Genomic DNA, 12,680 nt, shown 5'->3' on the forward strand with positions numbered 1-12,680 from the left:
AGTTGTTTATCTTTAGTAGCCTCTCTTACCGGGAAATGTCTCCTAGTGTTACCGCTGAGCCATGGTAGCTTGCTACTGCTCTGGAACACTTAGGCTGGCCGGCATGTGTCCTTCTTCGTTCCTGTGTCTGTCCCTTCGGGGAAATGTCACGCTTTGAGTACCGGAGTCCTGTTAGCCCGCTACAGCCCGGTTTACCGGAGTCCTGCTAGCCCAGTGCTACAGCCCGGACCCACTTGCTGATGACCGACACGTTCGAAGCTGGGTCATGGATGCCTGTCCCTGTAAGTCTGTGCCACTTTGGGTTTACGACTAGTCATGTCAGCCCGGGCTCTTTATCATATGGATGCTAGCGACACTATCATATACGTGAGCCAAAATGCGCAAACGGTCCCGGGCAAAGGTAAGGCGACACCCGTGGGGATACCGTGCGTGAGGCCGCAAGGTGATATGAGGTGTTACCAGCTAGATCGATGTGACATCGAGTCGGGGTCCTGACAGCGTTGGCATCAGAGCCGGACTGCCTGTAGGTTCTCCAAGCCAAACTGGTCGATGTTGAGTCTAGAAATTCTTTAGTTATATGTAGGGGAATTGTTTGTGGGTTGGAACGTAAGGCTCTTTTTACTCCTTTATCTTATGACATTCTGATCTGAGTCAGTCCATTCTTCCACCGGGGGATAAGGAGTTAGGATCTATTCTCTCTATCAGGATCACATGTTACTAATCAATAGTACCTTATAAGTTTGATGGATACAAGCCTAGTTCAGTTCTACTACCACATTATGTTGTTAGCATGGTTTCAGAACTTTGATATGATGATGTTGAGTGTGTACGAAATCCTTTGTCAAATGTCTCAAATCCTTCTTGAGCATTTACAGCTGTTATGCTACCGAAATTTTGCTAGAAATTCTAATGCCTTTGCATTATGATTGTGCTTTCAGATGGCCACTCGCGACCTCAATCAAGTGGTTCGCCTGACTCGATGCCTAGATGTACCCGGCCATACTGCCAAGTTGGTCAGGGTAATGACTGAGGCTGGATACCGCTGGTATCCTGAGTACACGGTCGAAGAGCAATTCCGAGACTTTAATCAAAGCCAGTATCTCTGCACTGTCAGGATATTTCCATCTTATCCTGGATCCACCGAGCCCCTTCACTGCTCCTATGGACTCGGGGTTACTATCAAGATGGCTGTGCAGGACGCCGCCTACTCTATGATGACCATTATGCGAGTCAGATCTGGACTATTTCGGGACTCTGATTTCCGGTATATGCCAGGATCACTTCCGGGAGCACAAGGGTATCTCCAGGCTATCTATGCTGACCCCACCCAGGAGGATTCACGGACTCGCACCACTGCTGAGATGCTCGAGGATAAGGACCGTGAAAATCGGGCCTTAAGGTTAGAGCTCTTCAATACCCGTGCTGACCACTGGGCCACTTTGACTCGGTTCGCACCGGCGGTGCAAGCTGGATATTCGGATATGCGCGATCTCTATCCTGTGAGATCTGCTCTGCCAGACGTGATGGGTTGGCGTGATGTAGGAGGCATCACCCCACCTCGCGGTCCCCGCAGGCCACCGTCTGTTGGTCCACGACCTCATCCTAGTCCCTATGGTCCACAAGCTCCGCGTGATCGTCGGTTTCCGGATGATCATGTTGAGCTTCCAGGCTATGGAGGTGACTTCTACGAGGACTACTACGGATCGGTCTGAGTTAGTGGTTGTATCACTAGTTCGCACTAGCTGTGTCGTCTATCGTCCTGCGTGACTCGTGGGATATGACCTAGTTTGTACTCTTTCCGGAGGTGTAGAAAAGTAATGTATAGGAGCTTGGGATGCTTCCGATGAGATGTAATCCTCTTTTCACCGTAATAGTACTTTGTTTGGTCTTGTACTAAACCCTGTATGGTGTGTATGACGATGGAATAAAGAAGCAGTTTTTGTATCTACCATGTCATACGGATGATCATCTTGCATTTCGAGTCATTCCTTACATTTTATATCCTATGTCGGAATGTTATCAACCTGACTAATCATTGTCTTGTTTACCTAGGATGGTCAACACGCGCACTAACCCTGCTCCTCAAGAGCAGACCGAAGGCAGTGAAGTCAGGGATGCAAATCTGCCTCATCCCCCTTCCCTAGCCGAGGTTATGATGGAAGCTGAGAGAAACAAGCGGGAGACCAACCGTTTGTTGGAGCGTATTGAACAGAACACAGCACACCATCAGAGGACTAACGTGGTGTCACTCAGTGATTTTATCAAATTGCATCCACCCACGTTCCACCACTCCGTCGAGCCTCTCGACGCTGATGACTGGCTTCACAGTATCGCTCACAAACTGCATTCCGCGCTGGTAGCGGAGGCTGACAAGGTCACCTTTGCTGCATATCATCTTGAAGGACCCGCCAGTCTATGGTGGGAGAATTATGGAGCTATGCGCCCAGCGGGCCATGTCACTACTTGGGCTGAGTTCAGCGAGGCTTTCCGTGAACATCACATTCCGGAGGGTCTCATGGACCGTAAACGTGAGGAATTTTGCAGTTTCACCCAAGGCCGACTTTCTGTGGATGCTTACAGCAGGGAGTTTGGTAACCTCGCACGATATGCAACCGAGGAAGTTTCTACAGATGCCAAGAAGCAAGCAAGGTTCCGTAAGGGCCTTAGTCCTGAGCTTCGCCGCGACCTCCGTCTGCATGAGTGCACGTCTTTCCAGAAACTTGTCAACAAAGCCATCAGTGCTGAAACTGGTCAGACTGACTATGACGCAACACGCAAGCATGGCCGTGACATGGGTTCCTCATCCGGTGCTGGTCCTCAGAAGCGCCGCGTGTGCCCAACACCGCCCTGCCACCCAGGTTCACACCGAGGCCATCTTTCCAGGCGCCTCGCCCTGTTCAACAGTCTGCTCCGGCCAAGCCCTATGGGGGTCCAACCAATAATGCTCCTCCACGTACCAGTTCCGTGACTTGTTTCAAGTGTGGGGAATCTGGTCACTATATGCGTGAGTGTCCCCAGACCAACCCCAACCAGTCTGCTAAAGCTGTTGGACGTGGCAAGCCGACAGGAAAAGTATTCCACGCCAAACCGGTCACCGCCTCACGTGGCCATGTCAACTGTATCTCTGCCGAAGAAGCTCAAGAGGATCCCAACGTCGTTCTCGGTACGCTTCTTGTTAACTGCCACCCGGCATCTGTTCTTTTCGATACAAGAGCCTCTCATTCATTTATATCCGAGAACTATGCTCGTTTGCATAACGTTGCATTCTGTGACATGCCATCCACTATGGAAATTTCTACTCCCGGGTCTAGATGGCAGACCTCTAGGGTAAGTTATGGAAATGAAATCCAAGTCGACAGACTTGTTTTCCTTGCATCGTTGATAGCCCTTAAATTTTCAGATATTAATATCATTTTGGGTATGGACTGGATGTCAGCTCATCATGCCAAAATTGATTGCTTCTCTAGGGCTGTTCAACTCACTCACCCTTCGGGCAATATAGTCAATGTCTTGACCCGATTAGCCAAGAGACAATTATATTCACTTAACGCCAGCCCTTTGCCAGACCTTGAGGACGTTCCGGTAGTCCGTGATTTCCCGGATGTCTTTCCAGAGGAATTGCCAGGTGTTCCACCTGACAGGGATGTTGAGTTCGTAATAGACCTCATTCCAGGAACCGTTCCGATTGCTAGAAGACCTTATAAGATGGCACCCCTAGAACTAGCCGAGCTTAAGAAACAACTCGATGAGTCCTTGAAAAAGGGTTTCATCCGCCCTAGTTCATCTCCGTGGGCTTGCCCCGTTCTCTTCGTCAAGAAGAAGGATGGTACGGACCGGATGGTTGTAGATTACCGACCTGTCAATTTGGTCACAATCAAGAACAAATATCCGCTTCCCAGGATCAAGGACCTGTATGATCAGCTCGCTGGATCCTCAGTCTTCTCCAAGATGGATTTGAGGTTGGGCTACCATCAAATCAAAATCAGATACGGGGACATTCCTAAAACGGCCTTTGTTACTCGTTATGGCCAATACGAGTACACCGTCATGTCCTTCGGTTTAACCAACGCTCCAGCCACCTTTTCTCGGTTAACGAACTCAATCTTCATGGAGTATTTGGATAAATTCGTCGTGGTTTACCTCGATGATATACTCATCTACTCCAAGAACGAGGAAGAACATGCCGAACATCTAAGGCTAGTGTTGAAGAAACTTCGAGAGCATCGCCTTTGTGCCAAATTTTCTAAATGCGAATTCTGGTTGTCAGAAGTGACCTATCTGGGTCATGTAATATCTGGTAAAGGTATTGCTGTTAACCCTGAGCGAGTTCAAGCCGTCCTTAATTGGACTCCACCTGAATCGGTCAAGCAAGTTCGGAGTTTTCTAGGCTTAGCGAGCTATTGTCGTCGCTTTGTCGAGAACTTCTCCAAGGTTGCTAAACCTCTGACCGAACTCCTCAAGAAAGATAAGAAGTTCGAATGGACTCCACAATGTGAGCACAGTTTTCAGGAACTGAAAAGACGCCTGACTTCTGCTCCCGTACTGGTACCGCCAGACTTCTCCAAGGACTTTGTTATCTACTGCGACGCCTCGCGACAAGGACTAGGTTGCATTCTCATGCAAGATCAACACGTAATTGCCTACGCTTCACGGCAATTGCACCCACATGAGGAGAATTATCCTACTCATGATCTAGAACTTGCAGCCGTAGTCTATGCACTTAAGACCTGGCGACATTACCTCCTCGGTAATCGTTGCGAAATATTCACTGATCACCAAAGTCTGAAGTACATCTTCACCCAACCGGATTTGAATCTCAGGCAAAGACGTTGGGTCGAGTTAATCACAGATTTCGACTTAGGAATAACTTACACCCCAGGAAAAGCCAACGTCATGGCTGATGCGCTAAGTCGTAAATCTTATTGTAACAACCTGATGTTACAACAAAGTCAACCGCTTCTCCATGAGGAATTTCGGAAGCTTAACCTTCACATTGTTCCTCAAGGCTTTCTTTCCACCTTGGTAGCAAAACCTACTCTTACGGATCAAATCATCGCGGCCCAAAAGCGAGATCAGGGAATATCTAAAATCAAAGAGAACATTGCTAGCGGAGGTGCTAGTTGTTTCTCCACAAATGATCATGGTGTTGTGTACTTTGAGAACCGTCTAGTGGTTCCCAGGAACCAGCATCTACGGCAGTTGATCCTTAAGGAGGCTCATGAATCTCCTCTCACCATTCATCCCGGTAGTACTAAGATGTATCAGGACCTACGCCAGAGGTTCTGGTGGACTAGGATGAAGAGAGAAATTGCTCAGTTTATTGCTAATTGCGACGTCTGTCGTCGTGTAAAAGCAGAGCACCAACGGCCTGCTGGCACCCTTCAACCCTTAGCTATTCCTGAATGGAAATGGGATAAAATTGGTATGGATTTCATTACCGGTTTTCCCAGGACCAAGAGAGGGAATAATTCTATCTTCGTCGTTGTCGATCGTCTTTCCAAAGTAGCCCATTTCTTACCTGTTCGTGAGAGTATAACCGCTAGTCAATTGGCAGACTTATACATCTCCCGAATAGTGTCCCTCCATGGTGTTCCTTTGGAAATTAACTCGGATCGAGGAAGTCTTTTCACCTCTCGATTTTGGGAAAGTTTCCAAAATGCTATGGGGACTCGTCTCTCCTTTAGCACCGCTTTCCACCCTCAGTCAAGTGGTCAAGTGGAACGCGTCAACCAGATTCTAGAAGACATGCTTCGAGCCTCTGTTATCTCATTCGGAATGGACTGGGAGAAGTGCCTTCCATTTGCCGAATTCGCTTACAACAACAGCTATCAATCTAGCTTGGGTAAAGCTCCTTTTGAAGTTCTCTATGGACGACGGTGTCGAACACCCCTTAACTGGTCAGAGACCGGGGAAAGACAATTCTTTGGCCCGGATATGATTCAGGAAGCAGAAGAACAAGTTCGCATCGTTCGTGAAAAGTTGAAAACAGCCCAATCTCGTCAAAAGAGTCAATATGACCGAAAACATAAGGCTATGACTTTCGAGGTTGACGAGAAGGCTTATCTTCGGGTCACCCCTCTGAAGGGAACCCATCGTTTTGGTATCAAAGGCAAATTGGCTCCTCGTTACATTGGACCTTTTCGCATTCTCGCCAAATGAGGAGAAGTTGCCTACCAATTGGAACTACGTCCGCACCTCTCCAGAGTCCATGATGTCTTCCACGTTTCTCAACTCAGGCGTTGCTTCTCGGATCCTATCCGTGAAGTGGACCACGAAACGCTTGATCTCCAGGATAATCTTACATATCGAGAGTACCCCATTCGTATCCTCGATCAGGCCGAGCGTACCACTCGACGTCAGAACATCAAGTTCCTCAAAGTTCAGTGGTCTCATCATTCTGAGGATGAAGCAACTTGGGAAAGGGAGGATCGTCTTCGACTTGAGTATCCCGCCTTCTTCCCGGAGGAACCCAAATCTCGGGACGAGATTCTTTTGAGTGGGGGTGAGTTGTCACACCCTAGCTAGTCATGCATCAGAGTGTGTGCATCATGTTTAAATTTTCCATTTAATTTGAAATGGGGATTTGTGAAACCCTTAGAATCATTTTTGAAAATGATCCAAATAAAAAATTCTCCAAAAGGGTCCAAGAAAATGCTCATGTGGCTCTCTGAAAATATTGGACAGAGATAAAAATAAAACCAATATTTTTAAGAGCTCATAGGTATTTATTTTGGGCTTTTGGAATTAATGCATAAATATTTGCATTGGAAATATATTAATTATATATATTAATATATGTCCAAATATTATGCCATTTATAAAGGAGCTCTGGAATAATATATCTAGCTCCTGCAAAAATTGGCATAAGTTAATAAAATGATTTAATATTTTATTTAAATCAAAACAAATGTCAGAAATTAGAAAACAGAAATAAATAAAGGGAGAAACTTACCTGGGCTCCTCCCTGTGCAGCCCAGCCAGCTGGCCGGCCCAGCCAGCAGGCGGCCCAGCCCGCCTCCCTCCTCTGTCGTCTTCGTCCTCGACAGAGGGAGGGGAGTGTGGCCGGCGCGCGCGCGCCACCGCGCCACGCCACCTCTCTCCCTGCCTGCCTGCCCTCCCCTCCTCGCTCGATGCCCCGCACGACGCCACGCCCTCCTCCCTGCTCTCTCTCACTCTCCCTCGGCTCTTCCCTCCTCTCCCTCGCTCTCTCTCTCACACGGCCGAACACCACCGTCGCCGCCGTTCGCCATAGCAGTCGTCTCCGGCCACCCCTCGCTCCCCCGACTAGCTCAGGAGCTCCGCCTCGACCCCCTCTTCCTCCCCACCGCTCCACGGGTCTCCGGAAGCCCTGCATCGCCGCCTACGTCGCCGTTCCCCTCCTCGGCCACCGGAGGTCATCGCCGTCGATTCGCTGCACTCCGGCCGTCCCCGAGCCCGCTAACCATCCCTGCAGCTCCGCAGTGAGCCACTGATTCGATTCCCCCTTGCCCCGTCGTCCCTAGCCTCCTGTAGCTGCCGCCCCCTTGAGCTCCGAAGCTCGACGCCGCCGGCGATGTCGCCGTCGTGGCCACGGTCACCGTAGCGCCCAACCGAGCACACTATCGTGCTCCACACCTCACTAGGAGCACGTAGCACGCACCAACACCTCCCCTAACGCCCTGCAACGCCGATTCCGACCGCACCCGAACTCCGGCCACCGCTCGCGAGCTCACCGTCGACGGTACAGGCCACCTCAGGCACGGCCACCACCACCGTTCGACGCGCGGGAGCAAGGGCTCTCCAACGAGGCCAAGCACGGCCTCGCCCGTGCCCTGTAGCGTGATTCCGCATCGCGCCGCCGTCTCGGGCCTCGCCGGCGTCATGTCGCCGGTGGGTTTGACCCACCTTGACCACGGCAGGACCCCCCCTGAGTCCCTGACAGGTGGGCCCAGCCCTGTAGCTAATTAGGATTAGCGCTAACCACTGTTAGACAACCCCCTGACACTGACCAGTGGGCCCCAGCGCCACTAATTCCTAATTAGGATTAAACTAACCCTGTTTAACCCCCCTGTCACTGACGTGTGGACCCCACACGTCAGGTTTGACCCCAGCCAGCCGCAGTTGACCACTGACGTCATGCTGATGTCATGCTGGCGCAATATATATATTTCTGGATTTAATTTAAATCAGGAAATTCCAGAATATTATTTAAACTTCAAAAATTCATAACGTTTATTCTGTAACTCCAAATTGGACAAATTATATATGAAAAATGATCAGAAAAATCCAATCTATCCATCTGTACTATTTTCATGCATGATCAAACAAGTTAAATTGATGTTTTCCACAGAACAAGGAAAAGCACTTTAAAAGGCCATGTTTGAGTTTGAAATTTGAATCTTTGATTCAAATTTGTTCAAACCCTTCTGGTTTTAGTTGCATTAGCCCAACACACTCATATTGCCATGTTTCATGCATGCATCATATTGTTGCACATTGTTTGGTGATGGTTGTATATCGGTGTCCTTTGCGACAGGTTCTGCCTCCGAGGAGTACCGTGATTACCCTAACGAAGAACCATATCAGTGCATCGAACCATCAGGCAAGCAACCAACCATTTGATCATATCGATACAATCCCATGTTCTCGCTCCTGCTCTCTTTTACTGCATTAAGACAACGCGTTTCAAACTGCTGTGTGCTACGGTAGTTGAACCCATTTCCTCTGCATGACCTGTCATTGCCACAGTAACTAGATGAAACCCACTAGCATGTGTAGGAGTTGATTGAGCCATATGTATGTGTTGTTCCTACCTTGCTATGCCTGCTATGCTTAGAGTCGTGTCAGGTCTAGTTCATCTGGGTGATGGCTAGAGTGAAATGATTATGTCGGTAATGAGAGTGGTGTGGTGAACACGATTTGGTAAAGGTATCGATGAGAGGCCATGTAGGAGTACATGGTGGGTTGTTTCATTGAAGCCGACCTTAAGCACTGAGATCTGTATGTGTGATTTAAGATACAGCTACTACCATGCATTGGGCCCTGAAATATGCCCCCGCTCGACTTCTTATTCACCCTAGCTCTCTGTCCAGGAGTTGCAAGTAGTTTCTGGTGTTTGTAGTCTACTGGAGGCCGTGGACAGCGCTGACCGTAGGGGTGGGCTGTGATGCGGTAGGTACGTGGCCGGGTGTACCGAATACCCGTTAGGTATCTCGGGAACCCTGTTCACATCGTTCGGGGCCGTATGGGAAACCTCGGCCGTACTCCCTGCGGATGGAACCTGAATAGGTGATAAACCTGGACTAGAGGCTTAAGTGTTTAGGTAGGTCGTGGTCTACACCCACGTCGGCTTTCGCTTGAAGTCTGCCGAGCACATGTCGTGTGCAGACGCTAAGTGGTGGAAACATGTATGAAGAAGTACACCCCTGCAGGGTTAACATGATCTATTCGAATAGCCGCGTCCGCGGTAAAGGACTACTTGGTTGCCTATACAGTTCATAGACAAGTAAATGGAAACTACTAAAAGCCTCAAGATAGGTGTGAGTGCCGAGGATGGCTCTTCCGTAGGAAGACGGAGGTGGATCCTCGGTAGTGTATTGAAGTGGTGAGTAGTGGACTCGTGTGCGTAAAACCATTTCAAGTTGGAGTATCGTAGGATAGCCTAGCCAAGAGTCAAAGCTGGCTTGCTGCAATAACTCCACCAACCCTTCTTGATACTATGCATGTATGTAGGATCTGATGTAAGTCTTGCTGAGTACCTTTGTACTCATGTTGCTATAATCTACATTTTTACAGAAGACGCTGCAACCCCTTCTGATGGGTTCTATGTAGACGTTGACATCAACGAGTAGGCTAAAGACCCAGGTGGTGACCCTGAGCTTGTGAAGGACCATGTAGTATAGCTAGGCTTTCCAAGCCTCTTTTATTTTACTAGTTGTCTGTACTCAGACAAGTTACTTCCGCTGCTGGTTTGTATGACTGTATGACTTGCATGCCGGGTCGTGAGACCCGTACCTTTGTGTATGTTATGTATGGCTCCCTGAGCCTTAAATAAAGCACTTGTGTCGTAGAGTCATGTTGTGATGCTTCGTTGTATTTGCACATATCGAGCATATTGTGTGTATGATTGAAATGCTTGGTATGTGTGGGATCTGACTATCTAGTTGTTTATCTTTAGTAGCCTCTCTTACCGGGAAATGTCTCCTAGTGTTACCGCTGAGCCATGGTAGCTTGCTACTGCTCTGGAACACTTAGGCTGGCCGGCATGTGTCCTTTTTCGTTCCTGTGTCTGTCCCTTCGGGGAAATGTCACGCTTTGAGTACCGGAGTCCTGTTAGCCCGCTACAGCCCGGTTTACCGAAGTCCTGCTAGCCCAGTGCTACAGCCCGGACCCACTTGCTGATGACCGACACGTTCGAAGCTGGGTCATGGATGCCTGTCCCTGTAAGTCTGTGCCACTTTGGGTTTACGACTAGTCATGTCAGCCAGGGCTCTTTATCATATGGATGCTAGCGACACTATCATATACGTGAGCCAAAATGCGCAAACGGTCCCGGGCAAAGGTAAGGCGACACCCGTGGGGATACCGTGCGTGAGGCCGCAAGGTGATATGAGGTGTTACCAGCTAGATCGATGTGACATCGAGTCGGGGTCCTGACAGATGGTATCCACTACGCAAATCAACTTTGGAGAATATTGTAGAGCCACTCAATTCATCAAGCATGTCATCTAGCCTAGGAATAGGATGACGATGACGAATAGTAATATTATTAATGCCTCTACAATCAACACACATACGCGACGTATCATACTTTTTTGGTACCAGTATAATAGGAACATCACAAGGACTAAGAGATTCGCGTATATAACCTTTGTCAAGCAGCTCCTGTACTTGACGCATAATCTCCTTCATCTCCTCTGGATTAGTACGGTATGGCTCACGTTTTGGCAGCGAAGCACCGGGAATTACGTGAATCTGATGCTCAATCCCTCGAATAGGCGGTAATCTCGGTGGCACGTCTTGTGGAAATACGTCAGCAAACTCCTGCAAAATGTTAGTTACAGCAGGAGGCAAAGAGGAAGGTACATCCTCGAAAGAAAATAATGCCTTTTTGCACACAAAAGCATAGCAAACAGATTTGCTGAAATCTATATCATCAATATCAGATTTGGTGGCAAGTAAACATGCAATTTCCAATTTAATTTTAGAAGCAACACTAGATGGTTTATTATTAGGCTTCATTTGTTGCTCAAATTCTTTTGCCACAATCTGTTTTTCACTCTTATTTTTCTCCTGTTTTGCTTTATTAGCTCTAGTAATTATATCATATTTCAAAATGGAATCAGGAGTCATAGGAAGAAAAGTAATATTTTTATCCTGATGAATAAGAGTATACTAATTGTTTCTACCATGGTGTACATAATTTTTATCAAATTTCCATGGTCTACCAAGTAATAAGGAACATGCTTGCATAGGTACCACACCACAATCAACATAATCAGCATATGTAGAGATACTAAAATGCACACGAACAATACGTGTTACCTTAACCTTGCCATTGTTGTTGAACCATTGGATGCAGTAAGGATGTGGATGTGGTCTTGTGGTGAGAGATAGCTTCTCCTCCATCTCCATGCTAGCCAAGTTGTTGTAGCTCCCTCCATCTATGATGACGCGAACAGAACGTTCCTTCACAACTCACAACGCGAAAAAATTATGCCTCTGATTTTGCTCAGCTCATGTGACCTGCACACTCAAAACACTTGAGCAACTAAACATTCATACATGTCAGCATCTTCACGAGCCATGTATTGCATCTCATGATCCGAATCATCTCCACCATGTTCTTCACGTGCAATAAGAGCCAAAGTCTCCTCATCATAGTCACTAGAGGACTCATACCCACCATCCTCAGTAGCAATCATCACATGCTGAGATTTGCATTCTCTCGCATAATGACCTCTGCCCTTACAACGACGAAAAATAATATCACTTGTGTGCCCTATTGATGCCATGGAAGAAGAAGAACTCTGTGCAGGCCCGATAGGTGTGCTCTCGGCAGATAGTGGTGGTTGTGCCTGCTTCCTTCTATCACGGCTGGAGGTGGCAGCTGATGGAGGTGTTGGTGTAGTTGAATGTGTGGAAGTAGAGGATGCACGCGGTGTCCATGATGAAGATCGACCTGCAGAAAAGTTACACTACAAAAAAAGACACATCCGTGACATTTTGGGTCGAACGAATTTTTTTTCTGTCATACATATGACACTTCTATGATGATAATTGTCACAAAACCTGGTATCATCATAGATGTGGTGGGATCCTACTTCTATGACAAAAAATCATGACAGAAAATGGGCTTTTCGTCCTGGGCGGGTCGGAGACGCAGCTGCATGACATTCTTTGGGCCGTCCATGACGGAAAAAACCGTGGTAGAAGCGAGGGGGAGGAAAATTTTGGGGAGTTCCCGGTTACGGTGGGAGGTCGGGGGCCGAGCGATGCACGTTTCTCTCGTACACATATGTGCGTGTGTGCGAGGCGTTGGCTCTAACTGAACCCGAGCGAGGCGTTGGGCTCTAACTGAACCCGAGCGAGGCGTTGGGCTCTAACTGAACCCGAACGATTGCACTGCAGGCTACACGTTACTGAACCCGAGCGATCGATCGATGGCTGTTAACTGAACCCGATCGAGCGATTCCTTGGCT

This window comes from Triticum dicoccoides, chromosome 3A, assembly GCF_002162155.2.
Source record: "Triticum dicoccoides isolate Atlit2015 ecotype Zavitan chromosome 3A, WEW_v2.0, whole genome shotgun sequence".
Lineage (NCBI taxonomy): Eukaryota > Viridiplantae > Streptophyta > Magnoliopsida > Poales > Poaceae > Triticum > Triticum dicoccoides.